Genomic DNA, 27,493 nt, shown 5'->3' with positions numbered 1-27,493 from the left:
TCCCGCCTCAGCTGTGCGGGGTTGTCAAAGCCCCTAAGCCACGGAGGAAACTGAATGTCGTGTTACCGTCCTGCATTTTGACCGAGTTTATTTGATGAACTGTGAACTCACCGCAGAGTCGCGCGGCTCTGTCCGAATGCGCGCGCACACTTAAAAATACAAAAAGGCAGGTTGTTATTCTTTAATAAACTGATTTACACAGAACAAAATAAAAAAACTATCAATGAAACAAAGCCAGAGTGACTTTCTTCTGTCCATAATCAACACTGGGTAAACGCACGTAGACAATATTTCTACATAAAAAGAATTACTTCAAAGTTACATTTATTGAGAAACAACGCACAAAGTACATGTAAGGCCACGCGGTGTGTTTGTAGCGTTAATGTGGTGCAGCTTTATCGCAGACCGGGGTGCGACCTTCCTTCAAATAAAAAGAGTATGAAACGCTATAAAACATAAAATCGGGAAAAAAGTTTAAAACACATAAAAAGGACAGGTACGTCCACAGAGGGCGTTACTAAAATGAATATAATTTACTGAGAGACTTTTGTGCAGCCTGTCCGCAATTGACAATCTTGGTAAAACTGACTTAAAACTGACTTTGAGTTCACCCTCCGCAGCCTCCTCTGCTGCTCTCTGCTCTGGCTGCGCCGTTATCGAGCGGCTCCTTATAAATAAAATCCACCGTCCCCTGTTCCTCTTCCTTATTGGTCAGGTGGAGTCGTTACCTCACTCCGGGGTCGGTGACGCACCGTCTTCACGTATCCTTCACGCGCGTCTCTTCTTGAGTCTTGTTGGGAGTCTTGCAGCCGGGCAGAGGGAGAAAGCCGGGATTCGCGACGAGCCGAGAGTGTCGGACGCACCGGGTGCGCTTGATACTAAACACGTCCCGTTCCGGGGGGAGAGCGGCGCAGGAGCAGGCTGTCTCTGGGTGTCTCTCTCTCCCTTTCTCTCTCTTTCCCAGTGAGATTTTCCACTCTCCCTCTCTCTCCCGTTCTCCCTCCCTCCCGCACACACACACACACACACACACAAACGCGCGCGCGCCCGCGCACACGCACGCTCTGCATACGTCTCCACTTTGCCGTAGTAAATTACGGCATTGATCTCAACGGCAAGTCCGGATCTGTCTCTTGTGCTCGCCCTTTCTTCGACGGAGCGACTTGAAGGAGCGACAGAGAGCAGTAAGTACGACCGCGTATCATTTATCTCACTTATTAGCGTCACTCATTTTATTGCAGTGTGTGCGCGTGCCTCTGTGTCTATGCCTGTGATTTGAGCGATCGCTTTTTGTTTGTATTCGGTGTGAGTAAACTTTGAGCGGCAGCCGCGCCGGTCCATCCTCGTGACGGATCACGGACCCAGACGGTTTGGTTTGATCAGAAGTACTTGTTTGCGCGCGCCAGTCTCACGCTGCTCGTGACTCGTGTCGGCTGTTGCTTTCCCGTGTAAAATACGGGCTCGTTCCCCGCTCGCTGTCCAGCTGAACTTTGCTTTTGAACGCTGCACAGCTCCACTCACACGGATCCACGCACCTGCCGCGGCAGTGGGATTTCAGGGTCTTTTTCCGAATTTATCCCTGACACGCCGTTAAACAGCTGTCTGCCCCTCCGAATGAATGAATAACACTAACACGACATGAATGGAGTTAGAATTTAGAGGAATATAGGGCGGATCACTCACACTCGGTGGACTTTTTGTCCGAGCTCAAAGCTTCTCAAATTCAAAAGATTCATACTTTAAAAAAACAAAAAAGTCAACTAATGCCCGTCTCCGCCGCTGTCGTGCCGTGACCGTGGGCTTACGGGGCTCGTAGCGTGACTTGCGTGTGTGGCTCTGCCGTCTTTTACTGCCGTGCGCAAAAGTCTCCGCTTGCGTTGTCTCCCAGTCCGTCGTCCGCTCACAGAGCGCAGATTCGTCTGGAGGCAGAGGTCGAGAAACGGGGTCCACCTCACACTTCAGCCTTCCAACGTTCCAACAAAATTCGTCTGATGCAGAAAGAAATTATCTGTGCACACTACGATCTGCCTTTTGTGTTTAAAAGCATTTTGACACGGTTCTTATGATTTAATATTTATATTGGACAAAACAGCTAATTAAGCTTTCAAATAATAACATAATAAAAACGTTAGCTGTTAACACTGTTGCCATAAAAGAGTTGAATATATTTTGTCACAAAAAAGGGAAAATATAATTAATGTAAGTAAATGTAAGTTACTTCCCCTTTCAGATTTTTAGATGAAAACAAGCGTTTGTGTTGTAAACCACACTCGCAGTCACACACACACACTCTCACATCTCCTTTCAGTGCCACCTTTCACTGAAGGATTTCTGCTGAAACGCACCTAAAGTTCTCACACCACAGCGTGGTGCTACTGGTGGCACGGCGGCTTTTCTGCTGCGTCTAACTCCGGCTCCTGTGCCGTCAAAACGCCTCTTTCTACAGGAAAGGTGACGGAGGTGTTTCCACTCAGGAATCAGTGGCGAACTTTACAAAACACCTTCATTTTGACCCCCGGCACTAATGTTTCAGCTCTTTGAACCTATTTGTCTCCCCCTGTGTGCGCGTGTCAGACCTCTGCCCAGAGTAATGCTGATGAACCAATAATGCAAACAGAGCCATGTGTGTATACATGCAGTGTATCTGGGTCACGGCAGGGCACCGTGCAGTGGGACCACTGTTTGTCTTCTTCTTATTCTCAACTTAGAGGCACACTCAAACTGAGCCTTCTCTGCTTGGAAAGTCTTTCATACTGCGTCGGCCGCCGCAAAAGCACCTAATTTGTCCTTGAGTCACTCTGAATGTGTGTTTAAGCGCGTCCACGTTTAGTTTGTTTTTTAATCCGACGGCTGAGCTCCAGTTAGTGTTTCTTATTATTTTAACAATGAGGAGAGAACTGCTCAGCTGCTGTGAACTGTTGTAGGAAGCAGCTTTAATTTGTGAAACATTTCCATAGGCTTGACCCTGAAATAACATGCAAAGCATGCAAACAGGTAATATGGAAAACACTTCCTGGTGTTGTATGCGAATGAAGCCAATACGTTCACCCGTCTAAAAATGACCACCATCAGTGTGGGCCATGAAATATTATTTCTCTTTGCTTGTGTCATATGTACAAGTATATTTAAATAGTTTATGGTTATGTTAAGTATTAGAATGAATGTGAGCCACTTATTGGTAGTAATTGAGAATGAGTCAGCTCTTCAGCACTTCCCACTCTTACAGTAGCAATCATTATCCTCTCCTAGTTACATTCTTACATATGTAAGGTACTTAAATATAGGATGTGCATGTTCATCTTCACACAGAGAAGAACCTTTGACTATATGCTGTACAATCGGGAGAATTTCTCAAAACTCCAGCTGGCAGTATTTATAAAAAAAAAAAACATGCGCAAAAGAAAGGGTTTAAGTGTGATGGGTATCAACTCAAATCAAGTTAAGAAAAAAAAAAAAAACAATACAAAAGGTGGAAAATTCCTTTCAGTGGGGAGTTAAAGGAAGTCCCTTTGACAATAAGTGAACTGTCAATTCTTCACAGCTCCTCACAAGACACAGAAATCAAGGTTACCCCTCAGGGGAGCAGGAGGAAATGGGAAATTATTTTGGTTAGAACATGCAGGTGTTACTTCTCTGTGGGAATATCTCCTTGAACTATTTTAAAGACTGTGTTTTCTCCCCGTGCTTCCCCAGGCGTCTTGACCAGAAGCTTTATAGAATTTATTTCAGTACTCAATAAAGGGAGTACTGATGAATTGTATTTTTGATTATCCCTAGTGGGTTCAAAAGGTAAAAGTCTAAACCTTTAAGAAAATATATCATTTGTGCAAATCTGATATTATCAAATGGCATTTTTATTAACCGCCAACATAAGCGTTCACTTCTTTGTGTTCGTCCCAACAGGTGACACCCGGTCGCATGTGTCTGTCAGGACCGCTGGTCATGTCCGATTAGCTGCCCTGCGTGATGCCTGATCATGACAGCACCACCCTCCTAACCAGACAGACCAAGCGCAGACGTGTTGACATCGGGGTGAAAAGGACCGTGGGAAGCGCCATATTCGCCCGTGCCAGAGAGACCTTGCTCGACAGCATGAACCAATCGCACGGCCCCGATCAGGACGGCGACTGCTCGTTGGTCGGCCACGGCCACGGGGGACCCAACGGGGACGGGGAGAAGTCCAATGTCCTGAGGAAGCTGCTGAAGCGCGCCAACTCGTACGAGGACGCCATCATGCCCTTCCCTGGCGCAACCATCATCTCTCGGCTGCTGAAGAATAACATGGGAAAGAACGGGGGGAGCGACTCGGGCTTTCAGGTACATGCACGCAAACAGGAGTCCGGACTTATTCATCTCGTCAACCCATGAGTTCATGAATTAAACACAAATTCAGTGTCATAACCCTCCATTAAATGACTCTCTCTCACAGGGAAGTGGAGCTCTGTCCAGCGGGGGCTCAGAGATCCAGGCTGAGGACGCCTGCAGCAACTCCTCGCGCGACAGCCCGTCGGACTGCCTGTCTCCGGGGCCTCCTCTTCCGCCTCCGCCGTCGTCCTCCTCCTTCGGGCGGCCGCCGCCTCCTTCCAGCCTCAACCCCCACGCCTCCTCCCAGCCCCTCTCGCTCTCTTCCTTCGACCTGGACAGGCTGTCGGACGAGCACCTCCGCGCCAAGCGCGCCCGCGTGGAGAACATCATCCGCGGCATGAGCCACTCGCCGCTGGTCCGGCCCAACGCCGGCGAGCACAGCCAGGAGGGCGGCCGCGAGAACGAGAACTGCAGCAACAACAGCGGCAGCAGCAATGACCACAGGGGCGAGGGCAACGGCCACAACCACAGTCGGAGCGACTGCCCGTCCCTGCTCAGCTCCCCCGGGTCTCGGGCCGGAGTGGTCGGCGTTAGCGAGGTTTACCGGGAGAACAAGAGGAAACAGCGCCTGCCACAGCAGCAGCACAGCTTCACCCAGCTGGTGTGTTCAAGGCAGGAGCAGAGGCAGGAGGAGAGAAGACAGCTGAAGCTGCAACTGGAAGACATGCAGGTTGGTGCACGGCGTGGCGCACGGTGTTGGTCCAGGGCCACAAGGCACCTTCTGTAACTGTCTCTATTCTCTGTTGATCAGAAACAGCTGCGTCAACTGCAGGAGAAGTTCTACCAGATCTACGACTCGGAGACCGAAGAAGAAGAGGAGAACGGCGAGGGCGGGGAGGTCGACCGAGGCGGAGAGAGAGAGGAGGACGGGAATTTGTCAGAGGACAGCATCCGTTCCGACGGCCTCGAAGAGAGGCATCGAGACCGCGGGCGACACGACGACCTCTCTGAGCTGGACCCAGGCCTGTTCCTGGACCGGGCCCGCGCCCTTCTCAGGGAACAGGCCTTGATGGATGGGGAAATGGAGGAGGACGCGGACGGCAGAGAGGAGGAGGACAGGAATGGGGCGAGGGCGATGAAGAGAAGAAGGGGAGGGGCGGGGCGGGAGGCAGCTGGCGGAGACGCTGAAGCAGGAGCTGAACTGTGCTGTGTCGCAGGTCGTCGACACCGTCGTCAAGGGCTTCTCGTCGCCCAAGCAGGCGGTGGGGCACCACCACGGCTGCCACAGCAGCACACCGGCCGCACCCTCCTCTTCCTCCAACTCTTCCTCTTCCTGCCCTCCACCCTTCGGCCCGCTCCCGTCTCTCACCCCGGACTCGCGCTTCAGCAGCGGTGCCCTGGCGCTGAGCCTAAATGGCGACGGCAGCCCCACCTCTAACTACCACTCCTCTAACCAAAGGCTGCACTGCTTCGGCGATGTCATTGTCCCGAGCCCCCTGGATTCATTTGGTGCTCTGAGTGGCCGACTGAGTGGCGTCCCCACGCCTAACGACCAAACAGAGGCACTGCCGCTAGTCGTGCGCAAGAGTGGAGGTGGAGGAGATAGCAACCACCCCTCCCTTCCTCCCCCCCCTCCTCCTCCTCACCACCCCTCGCTCCACCCTTCCCCTCTCACAGCCTCCCTTGGGTTCAGTCCTCCATCCTTTCGCCACCCATTCCCTCTTCCCCTCATGGGTTATCCCTTCCAGACCCCCCTTGGATCCCACGGTGGTGGAGCCGGCTACCCCCCGGGGCCCAAGGACCACCATCGCTCCTCCCCCGATTCCATGGACATGACCCGGGAAACTGTCAGCCTCAGAACCAAAATGGCCACCCTAGGAGGGGGCCACCTCAGTCATCACCATCACAGGCAGAGCTCGCCGAACCAACACGGGCCCGAGGGGCTGTCGCTGTCCCTCATCAAGTCTGAGTGCGGAGACCTCCAAGACATGGCCGACATATCGCCCTACTCAAGCAGCACTGTATCCTTCTGGCTTCCAGATTTTCAAGTGTGTTTCTTGAGTTTCTTGAGTTGGATTTGATCTGGGACCCAAGAACAGAATTAGGTAGTGTCCTACAGTATGTACCTCACATCCTCACATGATGGATAATAGTAGCTCAAGTCTTTATTAATAAAAGACAAATAAAGCATTTAGTATTATACTGAGCATGTTAAACACTTAACTGGCTGTGTACATTTAACTTTAATTTTGCGCACAAATTGTGCAAACCTTTTCACACGCTCAGACACACTGAGGCGTCTTACAGCCGCAGCAGCAGGCAGGAATCACAGAAAGTCTTTAATATCATTTTGCATTAATTGCTTCCTGAGCTAACCTGCTTGTTTCCTCGCTGAGTGAGGAAGATGAAACGAGGCGCGCCGGGTCCTGCAACAGGAGGAAGATTAAACAGGTCGCTCGCTGCTCTCCCGGGCTCTTTTAAGTCCGTGCAGCAGGTTGTAGTGTTTAAAGGTGCTGAGAAAGGCTTGTGAGCTGCCTCTTCAACACAAACGCCGTCTGAGACGCTCTTGTGCCGTTAGGTTCTCTTTCATCACGGAGACTTTGTACATAAATGCTCAAAGCAAATCACATTTCACCGTGTCTGCGTGCGTGGCTGTGTGTGTTTACGTGGCCGCGTGTGTGGGTGGACGGTCGGTTAGTTGGGTAAGACCTTGTACACAGGAGCTCAAAGCTAATCATATTTCAAAGAGCATGGGAGAGGAACAGGTGAATGCTTGGTCTCATTGATGGGAGCTCTCTAAGCGTGTGCGCGTGTGTGTGTGTGTGTGTGTGTGTGCGCGCGTGTGCGCACAGGGAGGGAAACGTGTGACACCTAAAACGTACACACTGGTGTGCTCTTTACAGTTTGGTTTAGTTGCCTCCCTCCCTCTCGCTGTCAATCACTCCTACTCGCTCTCGTTTGTTGCCCTTCGCTCTCAGTTGCCTGGCAGCTGTGTGTGCTTTGCTTCCCTTCGCTGCGCGTGTGCGCGTAGACACACTTTCATGGCGTGCGCCCATGGACAGGTGTTGGCAGGTAGTTGGACCATCTTTTCGTCTCTAACCTTTTATATGGAGGGTTTCTCCCTGCCACACACACACACACACACACACACACACACACACACACACACACACACACACACACGTTTGAAGAACAAAGCGAAAAGGAAAATAAGACTTTGAACCTGACAAATAGGAACTCCTTACAGCTGTGATGAGGATTTGATCTCAGAATCGTCTTCAAAGACAATTTAGATGTTGCTTTAATTAAAAAAAAAAGAAATATTTGACACATCTCTTGATCCCGCTCAGGGATCCCAAAATGCCTTTTTATTCATTTCTAAAAAAGGCAATCTTTGAAATTGGACATTAGTATTTCAATGACCCTTGTCACCATTCAACGCTTTCTTTTGTGCTAGAGTGAATTCTTTTGTTTTATGGGGATATTTAAATTTACCCAAAAAGAAATCCCAAAAATGAAGTCATTCATTTTATAATAAAGATATTTTTTAGTACAGTATAACATACGTAACTGAACAAATTACCATTATATTGTTATTATATTGTTATGTGTACTGTCAATTAATTGACAGATTAAATTTGAAGCATTTTGACACTTGTCGTAACTTGTTTAATAGTACTGTAATTAAATCTGTTTCAAATAGAGTAATAATAGATTAGTCAATCAATAAAAACAAAACGCTTTGTAGTTTTATATTCAGAATCTTTTCGCACATCAGAAAACTATTAAATTATAGATTTATAGAAAGAGAGATTTTTTTGTCCTATTAGGTTTAACATTGTAAATATATTTATTATCATATCATAATTGAGTACACTGAATAAAGCCCTTTATAAAATCAAATAATTACATTTTTGCACCAGAACCATGACATCAGAGTCCAGTTTGCTAAATGCACCCACCTTCTCACTTCAAAACCTTTTTGTTTTCAGTTCATGTGTGTGCGTTTAGGTTCTAAAGACAAGCCCAGGCTTCTTAATATGAACAACAACAGAAGCAATAACAGTGAAACCTTCAGTGGCCAGTAGTAGTAAATCTTAACCCAGAGACATGGGACTGTAGACGTCTTAGCCGTGGCATTTAATTCCGCGTCTCAGATGTCCACCGCAAATAACTGCCCATAAACGTGCTCCTTATGACTGTCTTCCAGTGGATCGTCACAGTTAAGTCCGCATGTGACAGTGAAAGTCAGCAGAACATCCAGTGCTGCACAGCAAACAGAGTGCAGAAAACTAACTAATGTCCCAAAGCAGCTATTAGCACATGACTATAGTCCAAAATCATATTTTGTTACGTCGTGCATCTGTCAATCACTTAATTCAATTCAGCTGTGCAGCACATTTGCGTAGTGACACACACTCTCTCAGGTCTTGTATATTTAATCCTTAGTACTGAGCAGATGTCTCCCATTCACTTATGAATTGATCCCCCTCCCCCTTCTTATCTGAATCCATCCACTCACACACACACACACACACACACACACACACACACACACACACACACACACACACACACACACACACACACACACACACCTGGCAGCAAGGTCAAGTTACAGCTGATACAGTGAGCCCTGCGCATCACGCACACATATTCACAGGATGAACATACTGTACAGACCAACAGGCAAGAAAGGGAAGAGGAAGATGGGGGGGGGGGGGGTCTGGGGACGACATCCCGGGTCGCATTGTTTATTTATCGACTCACTTTAACTACAATGACACAAACACGCGCACACGCTGTGTTTGCTCTCTATTCATTACGATATTGCTCCACGCTGTTTACTCTGAGTCATGTTTGTGATTTAGTGTGCGTCTGTTTGCGAGACGAGCCGCAGAACGTGGCCATAATGCATCACCTGGGTGAAACACGCGGTGACAGCTTGGTATGAATGTGAACTAGGCCATGGTGTTGTTGTCCGGTGACCCGGTGTCTCTGCCGCTGAATGAATGATGGATGACGATTCAACCGGCTTCTGTTATTGAGGCAACTGTTGTTGTTTTATAATGTGCTAGTCGTCGGTGGATTAAAGTTCTAGAACAACAACAAAATAGTAATGTAATTATTAATAAGTACCAATTAAAATACCCTCAGAATCCTTCTTGTGCTCCAGCGCTTAGCACTTTATTCACTCCCTTCATCTCCAGCTTTTCCCAATTGCTGATCTGGCTCTCCTTCTTTCCAGCCTTATAGAGCCCCTGGGGTTGCTGCACCAGTGTGTGTGTGTTTGCCTGTGTGCTAATTGACCTTGCAGGGGGTTCCATTGATTGCCTCATCTTCTCTGATAGATTATAGGGCTGTTAATGTGTTGGGGAAATGGCAGCATGGTGGGGCACAGCTGTTGCCACACACACACACACACACACACACACACACACACACACACACACACACACACACACACACACACACACACACCATGCGACCAGGGCATCCACAATTATTACTTTTTTTCCGCGTGGAGTGGGATAGATGCCGCGCCGGTGTGTGGGATCCGATCCACAGCCAGCAGGTGCTGGTGTTTGCCTCAGCTTTAGGTGTGAAACTGCCTTTCTCCTGTCGTATGTGAGCTCTCTGTGGCCGTCACCCTCCCAACTTTTACTGGAGGGTCACTACTTGCTGTGAAAGTCAGAAATCTGCTAATTTTCACAAAGAAAAGCACCCCTAAAGAATCTGAGTTCACAGTGCCACGCTAACCTCTGCACGCGCTTCTGTTAGTTGCTCTTAAATAACAATTTCTCGAGTAATCAAGGGAACAAAGTGTGCACTATCCACTCATTCACTGTACGATTGGATGGTTTAATTGAATTGACTTCCTCTATAGATCGCAGTGCCACAGTTGATTCTTGGCTCCTTAACATTTTATTATTCAGATTCAAGAAGGCCTGTCTCCCAACCACCTGAAAAAAGCCAAGCTGATGTTCTTCTACACGCGTTACCCCTCCTCCAACATGCTCAAAATGTATTTCTCTGATGTCAAGGTAAGACCTTGCCCTGCTCTTTTCCTCTCCTCCCATGTATTGCTCTCACTTCTTGTCTTTTGTGAACCTCACGTCGCTGTTTTCTCAGAATCCTCCCTTTCTATTCCGTGCACTGTCGTACTTACAGCCACTCTTCTGTGCTACTTTGACTTCGGAGGTCTTTTTGTTTTGACTCGAGCTTTAGCGCACTGCATTTGTTCCTTTAGAAACTGGAGAAGATAAAGAGGATTTTAGCAAGGATGTATGAAAGGCGTGATCAACTTTGTGCAGGCACACGTACGCACAATGACCTGAAAGGCAGCGCATGAAAATACTAAATGCTACAAGCGCGCTTTGATTGAGTTCACAGAGGAGCCTGAGGTTATCGTGAGGGTTAGGGCCTACGTTTAGGGTTTTGCTGTGGTATTTAGTCTCACACCCATCTGTGTGTGATGTTTGGGTATTCTGTTGTCTGACAGAATTCACTTTTGTGTGTGGTTCCGTTATTGGGTATGTGTGTGTGCAGATGGGTGCTTCAGTCTGTCATATATTTGCAGCATAATTAGAGCTTCTGGGCTTAATCAGTCTGGGGTTGGAAAGCGAGGGGGGTGTGAACGCCCACTTTCTCTCTCGCACACATGCTGCAGTGCCCCCCCTCATCACATTCACATACTGTACACAGACTGTCACCTCGACATACAACGTCCCGTCATCCAAAACACATGTATGTACACAAAAACACAGTAGTTGAAAAAAAGAAATAAGAATAATGGTCCAACTACAAAAAAGCGGAAAACCGAGTTAGGAAAGAAGATTCGTAGCGTTTGTTGCCCTGTTTTTTCATTCTGTGGGAACTTTGGGGTGGGGGGGGGGGGCAAGCAAATGTACAGGATGACAACAGAACAACAGCTTTAAAACAAAGGCGCTGATTGTTTCGTGTTTACGGCTGCTACGTGTTTTGCAAAAGAGCATACGGCTCCTCGGCGGATTCAGGACGCTGTATTCAAATGAGCAACCACACGTACACGCTCACACACCAGCTGCCCTTTGGCTCCTATTTGTGGTGACCACTTCCTCATGGCGGTGCCACATCCTCATTGGCTGCCATGGCAACAAGGGTTGCTGGGACATCGGGTTGCTAGGCAAACACGAGGTTGCTAAGCCTACCTGTGCCCAGTGTGAGTGAGAGAGATTGGTCATTAACTGGGAGTCCAGTAAGCGATAAAGGCCAGAGCCACTGGGTCAAGTTATACCTGTGTTTGTAGTTATGAAGGCAATAAAAGGAGTTACCCAATAAATAAGTCTAAAACTGTCTACAAGTGTCCATTTTACCTCAAGATCTGTAAAAAAAAGGTGGACATGAGCAGAAATTCTTAATATCGAAATTACCAGTGAGCTCATGAATTAATCACCACAACTGCAGAGTCTCCAGTTCATTTAGAAAAAGCAGAATTAGTAAAACAGTTACAGTCTCTAAGTAACTAGGCTTAATATTTATGTGGCCAAATGAACTGTGGTCTGAGGTTTTAATTTGAAAAACTTGTACATTAGCACAAAGTCTGTTCATGACGTTTATTTATATTAACTTATAAAAGTAATCTAGTCTCAGATGTGCCGGTTTATCTCCAAGCTGATATTAATTTACTCGTTTTATGTCAACAAACATGGGTCAGATTATGACATGTTTGCAGTGCTTTGGCCGCTTCGCTCAGCAGATGGACTGTTTTACGGCCTCGCTCTCGGTGCTCAGGACCACAGACACTGGGATTGAACAGAAAGAAGACGGACGCGCTATAGACAAGGAAAGTCTGATCCAAACTGTTACAACACTTGATTACTTAGCTAATTTGTGTTTCAGATGCGTCACATAATGAGTCTTGTGGGATGAAGAGCGCCAGTGAGATTGTGCCATGTGTATGAATGTCAGGCAGAGCCCCAGTGATGTGTTTTCATAGGTAATGGGCATCTTCATGTGATCTTTTTTGCACAGTAGGAGAAACATACTGTATCTACAGTTCAGCACTGTGTTTCATTATTAATGAATTGCAGATAATCCTATTTTTTGATGAACAAGGCTGTTCTTTTCAAGGCTTCAGTGTGTGTGTGTGTGTGTGTGTGTGTGTGTGTGTGTGTGTGCGTGTGTGTGTGTGTGTGTGTGGAGGAGCACCCTGTTGCTGTCTGCCTGTCGATGAGTGTGTCCTGTTGCATTGTCCCACTGCATTCATTACCTTCATCATTACCATATTTTCCAAAATCCAGGTCAATGTGTGTTTTTTTTTTGTTGTTGTCACTCTCTCTCTCGCACTCTCTCTCTTTCCTCCCCCTCCTTCCCAGGGAACAATAAGTACCATGTGTTAGGAGGATCAGGCAGATTCACTGTAAGGGAATTAGGGCCCTGAATGGCTTCCCCTAATTGGACTTGAATGGACACTGTCTATGGGAAACTGGTTCTTAAAGATGAGCCTCTTAAGCACAATGACCGTCTCGCTCGGTGTGGGAAGTGGGTTGAGCTGACAACTGTTTTAGGCACAGATGAGCAGGCACACATATAAACACACACACACAGGATTTTAATTGCAGTGTGAAAGCTCTTCCCTTCGGACCAGACAATCATACAGTGTATGTTAGCCTGATACGCGAGGTCGCTGCCGTCTCGTCTTGAGAGAGTCAGTGAGAGTAATTAAGACCTCGTTAAGACTGGAGGAGTTAGGATTAATTAGATGCTCGCCGGCTCAGGGAGCTCCTTCCAACTCACACACACACACACACACACACACTCCCGCTCGCGCTCTCTGCCAGCGGAGCCTTTTTTTTCTTCACACGCACACTGAGTCGCGCGCACACTCTCGAAGCGGCGACACTTTTCTGAGCCTCTCGCCTTGAGAGGCTGAAGCGGGATCTCGATGCTCGCGTCTCCGCGGGAATCAATTAGCGCCAGGCGCGTCTTTCACCCGTCTTGTCAATTAGAGTAACACAGCCAATTTGGCAGCATCAGAATATGAACCAACAGCAGCTCGTCCTCTGATGCTGAACTTGTGAACCTGAGGCACTACATACAGTGTGGAGGCAGATATTAAATGTGTTATGATAGAAAATACAAACTAGAGCATTTATACAACAGCTACTGATCATGAGGATTGATGTTTAAGGTCATCTGCAACTTTGTAATAATTAATATTGTGCTTTTTTTCATCCAGGGAAAGTACAGTTGGCGTTCAAACCTATTATGTACTGTAGAATTATTTCTACTTTTCACATGGTCTGACTTTCTGACTGACTGCAGGTTTTTCACACTGGTGGTCTGTCCCATCCACCGCCCTCTCCCACACCAACGGCTCTACTTGCCGCATCTACTGTCTAGTAAAGCAAAACTGCCCGAAGCCACAATATCAAAAAGTTACCACAGCGGCCATTTCCGCAGGAATCAGAGGAAAGCGGCAACGTTACAACTCACAGATTTATGCCGATTGTGCAAATTCACTGTGTCCTCTGTGAAATGTGCCGAGCGACGACAAAAGCGGTTGAAGTGGCAGATTCTTTAAGGATGTGTGCGTTTGCCCTTCCGACGTGGCCTGGGGGCGCTGCCAGCGCCCGCCGTGGAGAAAAAGGGAGAGGGGGCGCTGGGGCGCCCTGACACTTTCTCTGACACTCTCTCTTTCCCCCTCTTTCGTGTTGTAAACAGAATATGGCATTCCTCGAGCTCAGCATTTTGCCCCTCCCCTTCCATTCTCTCTCACTCCTTTGTCTCCGGCCCGTTTGTGCTGATGATGATGAGCTGGACACGGCGGTGGGCGGGTGAGCGCAGAGCAGGTGGTGGGACAGTCGGGCGTGCGCACTGCGAGGGTGTTCTCTCAGGCCGGTGCGCTCATTCCTAGAACATCACCCCCTTGAAAAGTTGGTCAAGTTAGGAATTAGACCTCCATCTGTGTATCACAGAAAATTGCTGACAAAACTCGTGCAAAACCAAAGTTCATTAGCTACTGGAAGGCCCCGCTGCCGTTTGAATCTCTGAGAAGTAAGAGCTGATAGACAGTGCACGGCCTGCTCCTCGTGCACGTTACTTTACCTGTGGTTTGGCCACTGCGGCTTGTATGAGGGAAATTTGCTTCAATTTGCAAGTTGCATATATTGTGATGGAAGTGACAGCAGGAACTACTGTGACTCAGTATGGCAGTAAAATGTCCTCCCTCCACCTGTAGGACTGACTAGTCAGACGGCATGAACTAAACACTCACACACACAAGTCGTTGGACAGCACTGATCCAGACTATGGAGCTGAAGCCAAAAAAAACCTCTTTTACCATTGGTTACTGAGTTGCATGTCCAGCCATCAGCCTACAGTACGCGATGCAGGACTAAATTTTTTTTTAATTTTCCCCACATGAAGTCATGTCCGATAACCATCATCCTTCATTGCTTTAGTTGCTGTTATCACACTAAGCTCATGGAAACTTCATCACAGGTGAATCCGTCCGCTACGAGCCACGATGACGGCAGGCTTGTATTTAAAGATCATGGACAAAATAACCAGAGAACATGATTAATGCCATGCACAGACAAATATTTTACACAGCAGCAAGTAGATGGAGAGAGAGAGAGAGAGAGAGAGAGAGAGAGAGATGGGGGGGTGGAGAGAAAGCATTATCTGTGTTTGTGTGTTAATTGCTGAGTTAACACGTTCCTTTCGTGTTACACTTTAGTGGGTCACAACACCCCCACCACACACACACACACACACACACGCACGCACACGCACGCACACACACACACACACACACACACACACACACACACACACACACACACACACACACACACAATTATGCTCCATTATGTCACCACCTCTGACCGCTCCGCTTTCCCCCATCATCCTTTGCTCTACTGCATTCCTTCTTCCATACGGCCTCGCACTATTCACCTCTCTCTTACTCACTCACACACACACTAACAGACATGCACACACAGCTTACCTCTTTCTTTAGCTATACCTCTCTCACCCCTTGTTCCTGTGAAACAATGTCTCCGAGTGTAACAATACAGAGCTTAATCTCTGTGTTGAAGCTGTTTTTCCTCTTCAATGAACACACTCAAACATATATTTACTCTCTCTCACACACACACACACACACACACACACACACACACACACACACACACACACACACACACACACACACATATGCACACACACTTTCACTGGGCTGGGCTATAACAGTTTTTATCCCAGGTTTTATTTATTATGAGGGAAAAATAAAATCAGACACAGAGGATTAGATAAGTAGATAATGACCAAATATTTTTTTAAAAATGCGCCTTCACATTCAAATTTCTCAACAGCATTTGCTGTTTATCTGTGTGATATTCAACCAAACCCTTTGTGCAGTGTCACGTGAACGCCTGCAGGGCAGGAGCTGCGTTCCACGGGACTCTGAAACACTATTATGGCAAAATTGTAAAATATTATTTGGGTCAGACTTGTTTGATTAGGAAGGTTTTCTTCCCTGACGAGGACCCTTAAGGTTTACACTGTGTTTTAGTGACTAATGAGGTGGATATAGGGAGTTTTTTAAAGAGCTTAACCCTGCGTGGGGTTGTGTGCATTAGCTGAAGTTAATTGGAAGAGTGGTTTTACTTGCTCATTGTCTCCTTGTGCAGTTATACACATGAATTATGCACAAGCTGGTTTGATTGGCCATTTAATTATGAATAATACTCCCATTATGCAGTAAATATCCACAGCAGTGCCTGTTGAGACAACCATAAAAAACAACATTTCTTTTCTCAGTTCTTTTCTTTCCTTTTCTAAGGCTTAGAAAAGTTTGCCGTCCTTTTTGTCTTTTTTATTTGCTGATTGTAATTAAAGTCAAATTTGATCAAATACCATCAGGTAAATCAGTAGCAAAGAAAATATTTCCTATTATAAATATTATAAAAATGATATTCAGCACAGTGAGGGACTCCATCGCACTTGAAGATCAGCTAAAACCCTGTCATTCCAACGTGGGTGAGTTCTGTTCTTCCTGACGTTTCCCTCTGTCTGTGCCATTCTAGTTCAATCGCTGCATCACCTCCCAGCTGATCAAGTGGTTCAGCAACTTCAGGGAGTTTTACTACATCCAGATGGAGAAGTTCGCCCGGCAGGCCATCAATGAGGGCGTGACGGCTGCAGAGGAGCTGACGGTGAGCCGCGACGCCGAGCTCTTCAGGGCGCTCAACATGCACTACAACAAGGCCAATGACTTTGAGGTAAGCTGAACCAGCGTGAACGGACTCAGTCATAGTGCAGCGTTAGAAACGTTTCAACCCATCGGGTCAAACCATCAAACAACTTCATAAATTAAAGCAGTGGGGATTCTATAAATATTAACAAACACTGAGATTAAACCTTCTGTTTAGTGACTACTTCAGATTTCCGTTTCACAAACAAACTTCTGTCCTTACCAAACTGTTTCTTACTTCACTTTTGGAAAAAGAATGAAACCTGCATTCAGCACATCTCGTACAGACGCCCTCTACCAAGTCAGCTGTTCAGAGCGCAACAGTCACCTCACGATTCTGCTGAGGTGTGGATGTCGCAGTGTGTGTGTGTGTGTGTGTGTGTGTGTGTGTGTGTGTGTGTGTGTGTGTGTGTGTGTGTGTGTGTGTGTGTGTTCATGTCCGTGTGTATGTGTGTGTGTTCGATGAGGCGAAAGAGGACGCCGCTTGAGGCGCGGGTGTCCTTGTCAAAGCGATTTGCAGAAGTCACATTCGCTCCCTCACTTTTTCTCTCCCAATATTGGTCTAAGGGGACCTGAGGGCCCTTAAACTATCCAGTGTAACATCAGCAGCATTTAGACGTCCATTAGCACACACCTCACTGCTTATACACACACACACACGCACCTTTCTTTTTGCTTAGTGAGAGAAAAATTGCAGCCCGCTTATACACTATAAATAAGATTATACTGTACAGACACACAAATATCCGCATGCTGGCTTCAAAGCATCGTAGCATTTTCACCTGCTGCAGCTAACAGCTTTGCATACTCCACTTAAGGGTCAGGTAGCTTTTCACAGGTGTGTATGTAAAGAGGCTGTACAGGAAAGAGACACTCGCATGCAAAGCATGTAAGCGTGTGTTTATTCCTGCCAGTCATCAGTGGAGTTATTTTTGGGAGACTGGCGGGTTATGCTCATGTTATAAGCGTGGGCCTCGGAAAGGATTTTGATGCTGCACGTTCTGATACAGTATGATCAGCGCTACTAGTAAAGGTTATAGAGCCTATAAAAGAGAAACCTAGTAAAATAACACGCGAGTCCTTTATCCGAACACAATTGTAGGTTTGGTATAAATGTTCTTCTCCTACTTTGTCTCCTTTCCTGCCTGCCTCCCCCCTCCTTCCTTCCCTCCCTCCCTCCATCCCTTTGTCCGTTCGCCCTGAGGGAACATTACTGGCTGGGGACCCTCTCTTGCTCTCTCTCTCCCCGTCGCTCTCCCCCTCTGTCAAACTCAGAGGCATGAAACTGGAACCGCGGCCGATTCAGCAAGTCTCCCGACGCACACACAAACGCACAAGTCTTCTCCTTTTGCCAAATTTAGCATCATCAGAGTTCCACCTTGGTTTGTCCCTCATCACAGCCCTCTCCCCTCCTGCCTCCCCTTCCTTGCCTCCTCTACCTTCCTGCTGAATGTGTCCTCTGTAGACACGTTCTCTTCATCACCTCGTCTCCTTATCCTCGTCTTCCTAATCTCTTTCATTTGCCTTTGTCCCTTCCTGCCTTTTCGTCTCCTACCTCCTCGGTTCCCTTGTCCCGCCATCGCAGCTGCTCCTCCCCTGCCCACCTACTTTTTTCTGCTCTCCTTGCACCCCCGCCTCAACATTCCTATTCCTCATTCGCTGTTGTATTAATATAAATGCTCTTCATTATTTACGTAATCAACTTAGGCCTGGGTTAAAGGTTCAAAGGTTGAATCGTTTGCATTTGCGAGTTGATCTTAGTCACCACTAGGTTTGAGTGTTTTCAGGTTCACCGAGCCAAAATACCATTAGTCGCTGTACACGGCTCACATTTTAAACAGTGATAGAGGATAAGTGTTGTGGAAAGGTGAGTGTAATTTGAGTTTTTGTGCGCTTGTTGTCGTCTAACGCTGGCGTAAACAGGCTCCAGTAATTACAGCAGCTTCATTAATTACCTCCTCTTCCCCTCTCAGCCATGTTCTTTCAACTCTTTCTTGTTGCCTCTCTCTGTCGCTCTCTCTCTCCCTCTTCAGCCTTACTGTCTCTCCTTCGCGCCTCCTCCCCCTTGTCACTGTAACAATTTTCTACTAATTGCGGCTCTGCCCACCGACTAATGAGGAAGGCAAAGAAAGGAAGGAGGCTGGAGAAATGGAAAGGAAACAGGGAATAGACTCATGTTCAAAAAAAAAAAAAGGATAGAGGGGAAACAAAAAGACGGATTTCCTTTGCCAGGACACTCAGGGAAAGGTGTCAGCTTCCACCTTCTGCCAAGAGATTTTCTCTTTTTTTATATAGAGAACAGATTGATGAGTCGTTGGTTAAGTGTGCCAGCAGCATTGGGCATAGCACTCTTAACTTGCCTGGGTGTGTGCGCTGAAGTTTGGTTGCAATATGTGAAGTACACCTGTGCTTTGGTCACTTGGAGTGTGTGCACGCACATACACGCGCACAGCCTCACAGTAACAGGAATGTAGTTAAAGAGTAGAAATAAGAAGAAGCTGTGTGTGACGAGAGACAATGAGGTGGTTTTATCGAGCTTTTCCAGTTCAAGGATGCTCGCTGGCTTTGTCAGCACCAAACAGCCACACAGCTGTGCCTCACACACACCTACAGCACATACAGATGCTCATTCATGTACTTCTGAAAGTGCAGAGACACCCTCCCCTGAAGGGTGGGTGTGGTTGCTACCAGAATCGACCCTTTGACTTTGAATCACACGCACACAACACACACACCTGGAGGCCACAGAGTGGTCACACACTCACATTTCAGGGCTATCTGGTTTCATAAGCTGTGCACTTCATGAAAGGCTAAACTTCTCATGTCTTTCTCCAGCGTTTTAGGTTCGTTGTCATCCTTTCACTCCTCTCATTCATCTATTCACTCATCTTTTCCGCTTCCTCTTCATGCGAGTCCATTGAAGAAAAAAAAAAGCAGCTGAGTTCGACTCTCAGGAATCGATTCTCAGAGTGGGCTTTCTATCAGATTCTTTTATCTCATAGAAAATCCTCCACAGCATCAAATATGGACTTGAGGTTTTAAATAGTTTGCATTGATGTAATGTAATGAACCAACACACCTCCAATAGAATCTCCATTCGGCCTTTTATCAATTTGTATTCATACTTAGGTGTCTGTATTTCTGCTATCCTCCATACTTAATAATAGTTCAGCCACTATAGAGGAGACTTTGACTATCATGTTCTAGATATTAGTAACAATAGTAAAACAACTAGTAACTAACAGAAAACCTGCCTCTGAAACCAGCAATGGAGAAGTGGAAATGTCTAATCAGCTCTGTTTTTAAGTGTTTGACCAAGCAATTATAATAAAAAAAAAACTTTGTATGAAAAGCAATTGAATGGCATCATGACATTCTCCGCTTTTCTGCTGGAAACTAGGTTAAATACACACACACTTGCTCATAATGTGCGTTGACACACACTCTTTGTTGCTGGCACTTCATGTCATTAAACTAACATGAGCTGTAACCCCTTCTCACTGTCACTTTCTGTCTCCTACTGCTGCACAGTGAGCAGTATGGTACAGACAATGCCACCTGCCAGTTTCTGTCACTATAATTATAGCTATCCGCCTCGCAGCGCGTACGAGTGTGCGCGTGTTCCTTAGTACTCCAGTGGAGAAGAAGAACGCATCAGGGTTGTCACTGAGCCTGATTGGAGTCACGAGGGTGCAGTGTGTGTGTGTGTGTGTGTGTGTGTGTGTGTGTGTGTGTGTGTGTGTGTGTGTGTGTGTGTGTGTGTGTGTGTGTGTGTTGCTCAGGCAGTGATTCCCTTCCCCTGCCCCAGCTGTCTCCTTGGCCTTAACAATGGGCTTGGTAACAAAGATGTGGCCTTCAGCCTCTGTCATGTGATACTAGTGGTCTGCAGCCACTCAGTCAGATGAACCACACTATTGTCCTCTATGGCTAACGCACACACACGCGCACATCATCCAAGGAAGCGCCGCTAGTGTATGAACGAACACGCACAAACTGCGACGGGCAGTGACACAAAGACACACGCTCATGAGATAGTGAGGACAGACACGCACACGCAGACGCAATCTCAGGACGCAGACCCTTCCTCTCGGTCACATGCCGTTCAAACAAAGAGGAACTTTATTGCTATTGTCCTGGTGACAGTGAGATCAGTGACTGATTGACAAAAGAGCAGCAGAGAAAGGAAACATATTGCTAATGTCCTGAAGGAACCTTCAGTGTCCACGCTAATTCACACTTGAATGTGAGCAAGATTTTATCCAATCTCAAATAATTCTTTTTTGTTTCTAAAAAGTTTTTTTTTTCTCTGACGTCGAAGTGTGATTTTGCAAGTGCTAGACTTCCTTACCGACTTGAAAATGGCAAATGATCTGCCTGGTGCAAATGTGGGTGACTATGTCAAAGAGCACCTCACCAGCAGGTTAGTGTCTGTGCTATTTATATGTGTTCAGAGCAGAGGTACCACAGAGGACTACAAGCCTATTCCCTGGCTGGGGAAATGACAAATTGAAAGCAGCAGTGCCAGACTTTTCCTAAACATCTATTGTTACACTGTGGCAACCTTGAAAGAGCCATTAAACCTCAAAACCCAGGCTGTTTTAATCTGATTAGGGCTCAGTCTCATTGTCAAGTCTTTGCGGCGTTCAAAGGGAGCTTTCTTGTAGAGTCTTGAAGTGTTGTTGGTGAGCACAGCCACATCAGGGCTATTTTCAGTCAGGATGTAAACCATGTCCCATGTGCTTAGTCTTGTCATGCTGCACTTGTGCTAGAGGAGACAAGATGAAGTCATAATGCACAGACAATGTGAGTCGCTGCTTCAGAAATGTACAAGATACTGTACAGTAAAGTAAGGAGGAAACCTTTATGAGACAGGAGACATGTACAGTCTGCATTTACACCTTAATGGATGAATCATCTAAAAGAAACTACAACTAAGTCCAATTGTCAGAGGAGACTCCATTCTGTGTTTGTTTGACTAAAGCCAGGCCTGATAACAGGGAAAATGAGAGAGTGAGGAGGAAAAAGGAAGCAGATGCTTTTGTGCTGCCATGAAAATCATATGTCTGCACAGACACACACTCACACACACACTAACTACACACAGCATTTGCTCAGTCCTCAAAATGAGCAGCAGATGAAAGAGTCCCAGCATTGTCTCAATGATAGAAAAATACTGTGGACCTCAAGGCTAGAGAGGGAGTGAATGGCAACTAAATAGAGTGTTCAGGTGCATTACGTGACAGGGATGAGGGTCATGTGAAATTGAAAGAGCAACACCTTGCTGCACTGCTGAAAAGATCACTTGGAAGGGACGAGCAAGCTGAATACGGATCGATGATATTACACACCAACACACGCGCAGACCAAATAAATAAATGTTCACACATATGCAAACAATTGAGCAAACTGTGTCGAAATCTGACAGAAGTTTCACAAAACACACATTGTTTAACCGAGTGGACACACATCACCCGTGTGTGTGTGTGTGTGTGTGTGTGTGTGTGTGTGTGTGTGTGTGTGTGTGTGTGTGTGTGTGTGTGTGTGTCAGTAATAACACTTTTAACTCTCAGGACCACAGTTCTGTTGATGATCTGAGTCATGTACGGTAACGTCGAGGTTTTTCGACTACAGCTGCTAAAATGGGCCAGTAAAGCCATAAAAAAGTAACCTACTTATGTAAAAATAGTTTAGTGTCCTTTGTGCTTGTGGCTGTGCTGTGTTATTTCTATACTTCTAGTAATGGTTTGAGGGTTAAGTTGATTTTTAAGCTCATGCAGATATTTATGTAAAAACCGCTGAGACTAATGTTGTTTTTGTTCTGCATATCATTTATGAAACGCACCATACTGTAACTCCCCATCCACGAGAAAACTTAGAGAAAATGCAAAAGACTCACGAGATAGAGTTACAGATGAAACAAATGGGCAAAGATGAATACATTTGGAAATGCAAATGCATAATAATAGTATGCATAATAGCAGCAAATGACCGGGAAGTAAATGCATCACACATTAAAAGAAAAAGCAGCCGAAGTAGCCATAACGCAGGTCACGTGAGGTGAAGTGAGTTTGTGATTCATTAGAACGGTCAAGGAAACAACTAAGAATCCTTTTCTAGGAAAAGATGAGGACCGGAGGAGCAAAAGGTGGAAGAAAAGCCAGAGGATGGACGAATGGAAGGCAACAAGGAGGGGAAAAAACAAAAGAACAGAGCGAGGGGGGACGTCCCAGAAGGCCTCTTTGTTGGGCAGCGATTTAGAGATTTACAGGCTCCTGTCCTCTTGTGTGTGTGTTTGAGTGCGTGCATCTGTGTCTGTGTGTGTGACTGAAGAGGTAATAATTGAGCCTCCCTTCGTCCAATATTTACCCACTGAACCGGAGCAATCACGCAAATTATGTTTACCGGGAATGAAGTGTCTCTCTCGCTCTTTATCTTTCTTTCTCTTTCCCACTTTGCCCATTCCTTGCTCGCTCTCTCTCTCTCCTGGCAACTACACGCCGTATGCAGATCCAAGCCAGGAGTAAATCTCTCACACACACACTCACAGGGGAGATAGGTCCATCTGTATTGATGATGGCCTAATTTAGATCCCTTTATTTGACTGATTTACGACGGCCGGACAAATCTGGGCATCTGGGCCCAAGTGTTCGCCTGTGTTTGTCCAGCTAGTGTGATGCACACCGGACACACACAATCCTCCGTTTCCTTTAATTCTCCCCGCTAGTCTACCTCTGTGTGACTCAGCGGTGCCCTTTCCTCTCCCCCGCCGTAGTCCCGTTTCAGCACTTTGAGTCCTTTCGCCGCTGCAACGATGACGCTTGCCTCCCTGAAACATTTTAAAAGCGCACACATTATGAGGGTGAACACGCTGAGGTCATGACCCCTCTGGGTCAGGGTCACTGAAACACGGTGCTTTTTCTTTCTTCGCACCTGAGATTTCACTCACAAACGATGAACAAGTGAATCCAAATAAACAAAAAGCACAACCCACTTTCAACCTTTATTTGTTCCAGTGGGCCGTTTCCAAACTAACTGAGGTTTAATGATTGCCACGGGTAGTTCGATTGTCGCCGTACCCGAGTGAGGCAGGAGTCAACATTTATCAGCTCACTTGCGAGCTCAACTTTGACCTCCCACACTCGCTGCACTTGTGCAACAAATCCCAAGCGGATTATCACTGACATTTTTAAACACGATCACTTTTAATAAGAGATCTGATTCATGACCTATTAATTGTAACCATGGCGATGTTTCCTCGCTGTTCATCTCTTGAGATAGTTATGAAAATGACAACCAAAGGAAACATCAAATACAAAGCATAGCCAAGAACAGTAATGATACAAGCATGTGTAAATATCACTCACACTCATGAAAAGTTCAGACTTTGATTAGAGAGGATGAGAAGGAACGCGCATGTGTGTGTGTGTGTGTCTCTAGCAGGACAGTGACAGAGGGCCTCATTGAAATAACTGTGGTCTCAAGGGGCCGGCTAAAAAGAGAGAGAGTGTATATTAGAGGCAGGGGAATCATTTAGGCTGCGTGTGTGTGTGAGGGTGATTCATCCGTTCTGGTGGCGGCTAACCTTGGCGTGTCCTGCCACGCGTGACGGGGTTACACCCAGATGGCACCGCGCTGTCCTCTACGTGTGGCGAGTTTGTTGGGGTGTACAGGAGCATGTATTCGTCTGGAGTCAACTCTGTGTGTGTGTGTTTGTGTGTGTGTGTGTGTGTGTGTGTGTGTGTGTGTCCTACACAAAAGAGATTGGAGAGGGGAGGAATCCTAGTAAGGTTGTTTAGTGTCTTTGTGTGATCTTGCCCCTGGGAGAAAGGGCAGGAAAGAAGGATGAAAAATGTGTGTGTGTGTGTGTGTGTGTGTGTGTGTGTGTGTGTGTGTGTGTGTGTGTGTGTGTGTGTGTGTGTGTGTGTGTGTGTGTGTGTGTGTGTGTGCGTGGTGTGTTATAACAGCACGTGGAAAGGACGACCCCTCCAATCCCTTCCTTCGTCTTTAAACCCAAACACACACAGATGCACACAGACCAGATAGCTGGACGCTGTTAGGAAAGGGGAAGTATGTTTAGGGGAAGTTGATCTCTGAAGAAGCCCTGCGATGGACTGGCGACCTGTCCAGGGTGTACCCTGCCTCTCGCCCGTAGCCAGCTGGGATAGGCTCCAGCACCCCGTGACCCCGCACTAGGGAGTAAGCGGTTAAGAAAATGGATGGATGGATGGATGATCTCTGAAGAACAACTTGGTAGAGCAATGGAAATACAAAACTCACCTGTTTCAGTCACACATTCACTTTTCTAAGTATGAGGGCAAGAAGAAAGAGAAACTAGAGAGAGTCAAACCCACAACTAGAATTTGGAAAGGAAAAAAACTTTACAGAACCTTAAATTTATTGTATTAAAAAGCCAATAAGGCTAATGTGATTGAAGTATATCAAGATAAAGTAGATGTAAGTCAGAATTTGCATAAATTGTAAAACAAAATGTACTGGATTTACGTGTCATGTTTGTGGCCCCTCCGTCGCCACCTTATGAGATACGCCAATGAAGGACACAGCGAAGTTCCCCTGCAGCTCATGTTTCCATTCTTCCCTCTTCCCTGCACAAGGTTCCGGACCGGTTCCTGGAGGTGGCCCAGGTGACGCTTCGCGAGTTCTTCAACGCCATCGTGGCCGGCAAAGACGCCGACCCGTCGTGGAAGAAGGCCATCTACAAGGTGATCTGCAAACTTGACAGCGAGGTTCCCGAGATCTTCAAGTCCCCCAACTGCCTACAGGAACTCCTCCATGACTGACTAGGGCTCAGGGGGGAACACGGGAAGCAGGACAAGCCTCCGCAGACTGTGAGCAGACTGTAGAGAAGCTCCACACGGGGCCGTTAGACTAGCGTGACGTCTTGGCTTGACGGTGTCTGACGTAGATGCAGAGACACAAGTGATTCTACTTGAAGGTTTCCAGGAGGTCTGTTGTTTTTGCTCAAACCCTCAAAGATATTTTATGAAGAAAAAAAAAATATTCCTCTTGAACGAGGCCGAGGGCTCAGACTCACGAGTCAAAGGGTTAAATTAACAAATCGTGTTGGGACTTTTACAAATGATAAGGAAAACAGTGAAATTTAAAACTCCTTGCACTTACAGAAAAGCTCCCTGTCAGAACCCCGTCTCTTCTTTCTCTTCCACATTGTCCCAGCCAGCCGCAGGGATGAGGGAGATCACAGAACATTCTTCAGTCTGAGGATCAGGGGCGACCTAAAAATAAAGATGATAATATATAAAAAAAGCTTTTTATTGTGGATGTTTTTAAGTTACATGAACATGTTTGGGGGGGTGGGGGGGTTGATGTTTCTGTATTTCTCCTTTGTATAAGATACAGCTTCTATTCCTGTAAACCCTCACACAGACACACACACACACACACACACACACACACACACACACACACACACACACACACACACACACACACACACACACACACACACACACACACTCGAATAGGAAAGCACAGTAGCATTCCCCAAACATCACCTAAAGACAAACCTAGCTGTTGATTTCCCTTCTTTTCCCCCTCCTCGTTTTATTCTTCCTCTTCTTACTGTACTGAGACTTACTGGGTGTTTGTTTTGACTGTGTGGCTCTCCCTGCCCCACCCGTCCCCGGCTGCCTCTCCAGGCGCTAGAGTAGTTGCCTTCAGGCACCCAGAGCATCTACAAAAAAGAAACTCTTACTGCTTGATTTTTTCTTTGAATCTGTGGATACGACCGGTCTCGTCTGTTCAAACCTGATTAATCAAACCACAGCTGTGAGAACCTTTTATCTAGAACCTTTGTACTGAAACTGTTCTTTTTCTAACCTTTTGGTTTATGTATGTGCTATGAAGGCTGTTTGACTATACTGTAGCCGATCTACAGTACATTGCACATCTGCGTAAATGCAGGTGTGTACGTTTTCTTGCACAGGAATTCCTTAAACATAGTTAAACTGGGGTTTTGACACAATCTGTGCTCACCAGGAATCAAAAATTATATCAGTGCTCTCTGGTGGACATATTGTGTAATAACAACATCCTCCAACATCCAGTGATTTCCAGCTTTCATCTACTATGATGGGGTGCTCACGCTGTGGTCAGTGCACCACTCATATTGCTGTCTTTATGGGCGTTACATCTCATCCCTCTTACGGAGTATGTGTAAAAAGTCAGACTGCCAGTCATGCACAGTGAACCACCACGCTCTGGGTGGCTGAGAGGGGCAGCGGCGCCAGCCGAGTCATGTGTGAAGTGTTTAAGGTTTTAACAGCAGAAAAAAACACAACAAAATGCTGATATTTGTAGCTTGTATAGATGTAATAATTACTTTGATCACTCCAATACTGTTATTTATAATTAAAATAATTATTCCTATTAATGTTATTCTGATGATGACGATTATTATTATTATTAATGCTTGCTACAGATTTGACCAGTGGTTTACTCATTGTTTATCCATCACACTGCAATGAAATAAATTATTCTTTGAAAAAAAACAAAAAAAAAACCAAAGGGTAGAAGAGGTTTTGTCCATTTCTAAGTGTGTGACTGTACTTTTCTCTGGACTATTTGCAAGGTGTAGAGGGTGTTGACCTTTTGCATGTGCCTGCCCACACACACACACACACGCACAAAATCACCATCCAGCCAAGCAGTAACTAGGCAACATGATGGCCACTATAACTCTGTCCATGCCCTCCCTTCCTCTCTCTCTGCATCCCCCACCCTCCCTCTCTCTCTCTGAGCTCTGTATAGGGGACATGTGATCCCTTGTTGTTGTTGCTGATGAATTGAAAAGAGGAGCGCTGTGTGATTATTGTCAGCACAAAAGCCTCAAAAAGCTGCTGACGCTTAGATTAGCCAGTACAAAGACACGGGGACAGACACACACTCGCAAAAAGACATAGGTACAGACTC

The 27,493-nt window shown here is 46.4% G+C and overlaps 1 pseudogene; it reads left to right on the top strand.

Moving 5' to 3' along the window:
• Positions 1–792: 792 nt before the first annotated feature.
• On the top strand, positions 793–26,858 carry LOC114842480 (prospero homeobox protein 1-like; annotated as a pseudogene).
• Positions 26,859–27,493: the final 635 nt, after the last annotated feature.

The sequence above is a fragment of the Betta splendens genome, chromosome 2 (genome assembly GCF_900634795.4).
Source record: "Betta splendens chromosome 2, fBetSpl5.4, whole genome shotgun sequence".
In the NCBI taxonomy this organism is placed as follows: domain Eukaryota; kingdom Metazoa; phylum Chordata; class Actinopteri; order Anabantiformes; family Osphronemidae; genus Betta; species Betta splendens.
Note: the sequence above shows the minus strand (reverse complement) of the source record. Positions and strands in the feature narration are given on the sequence as shown.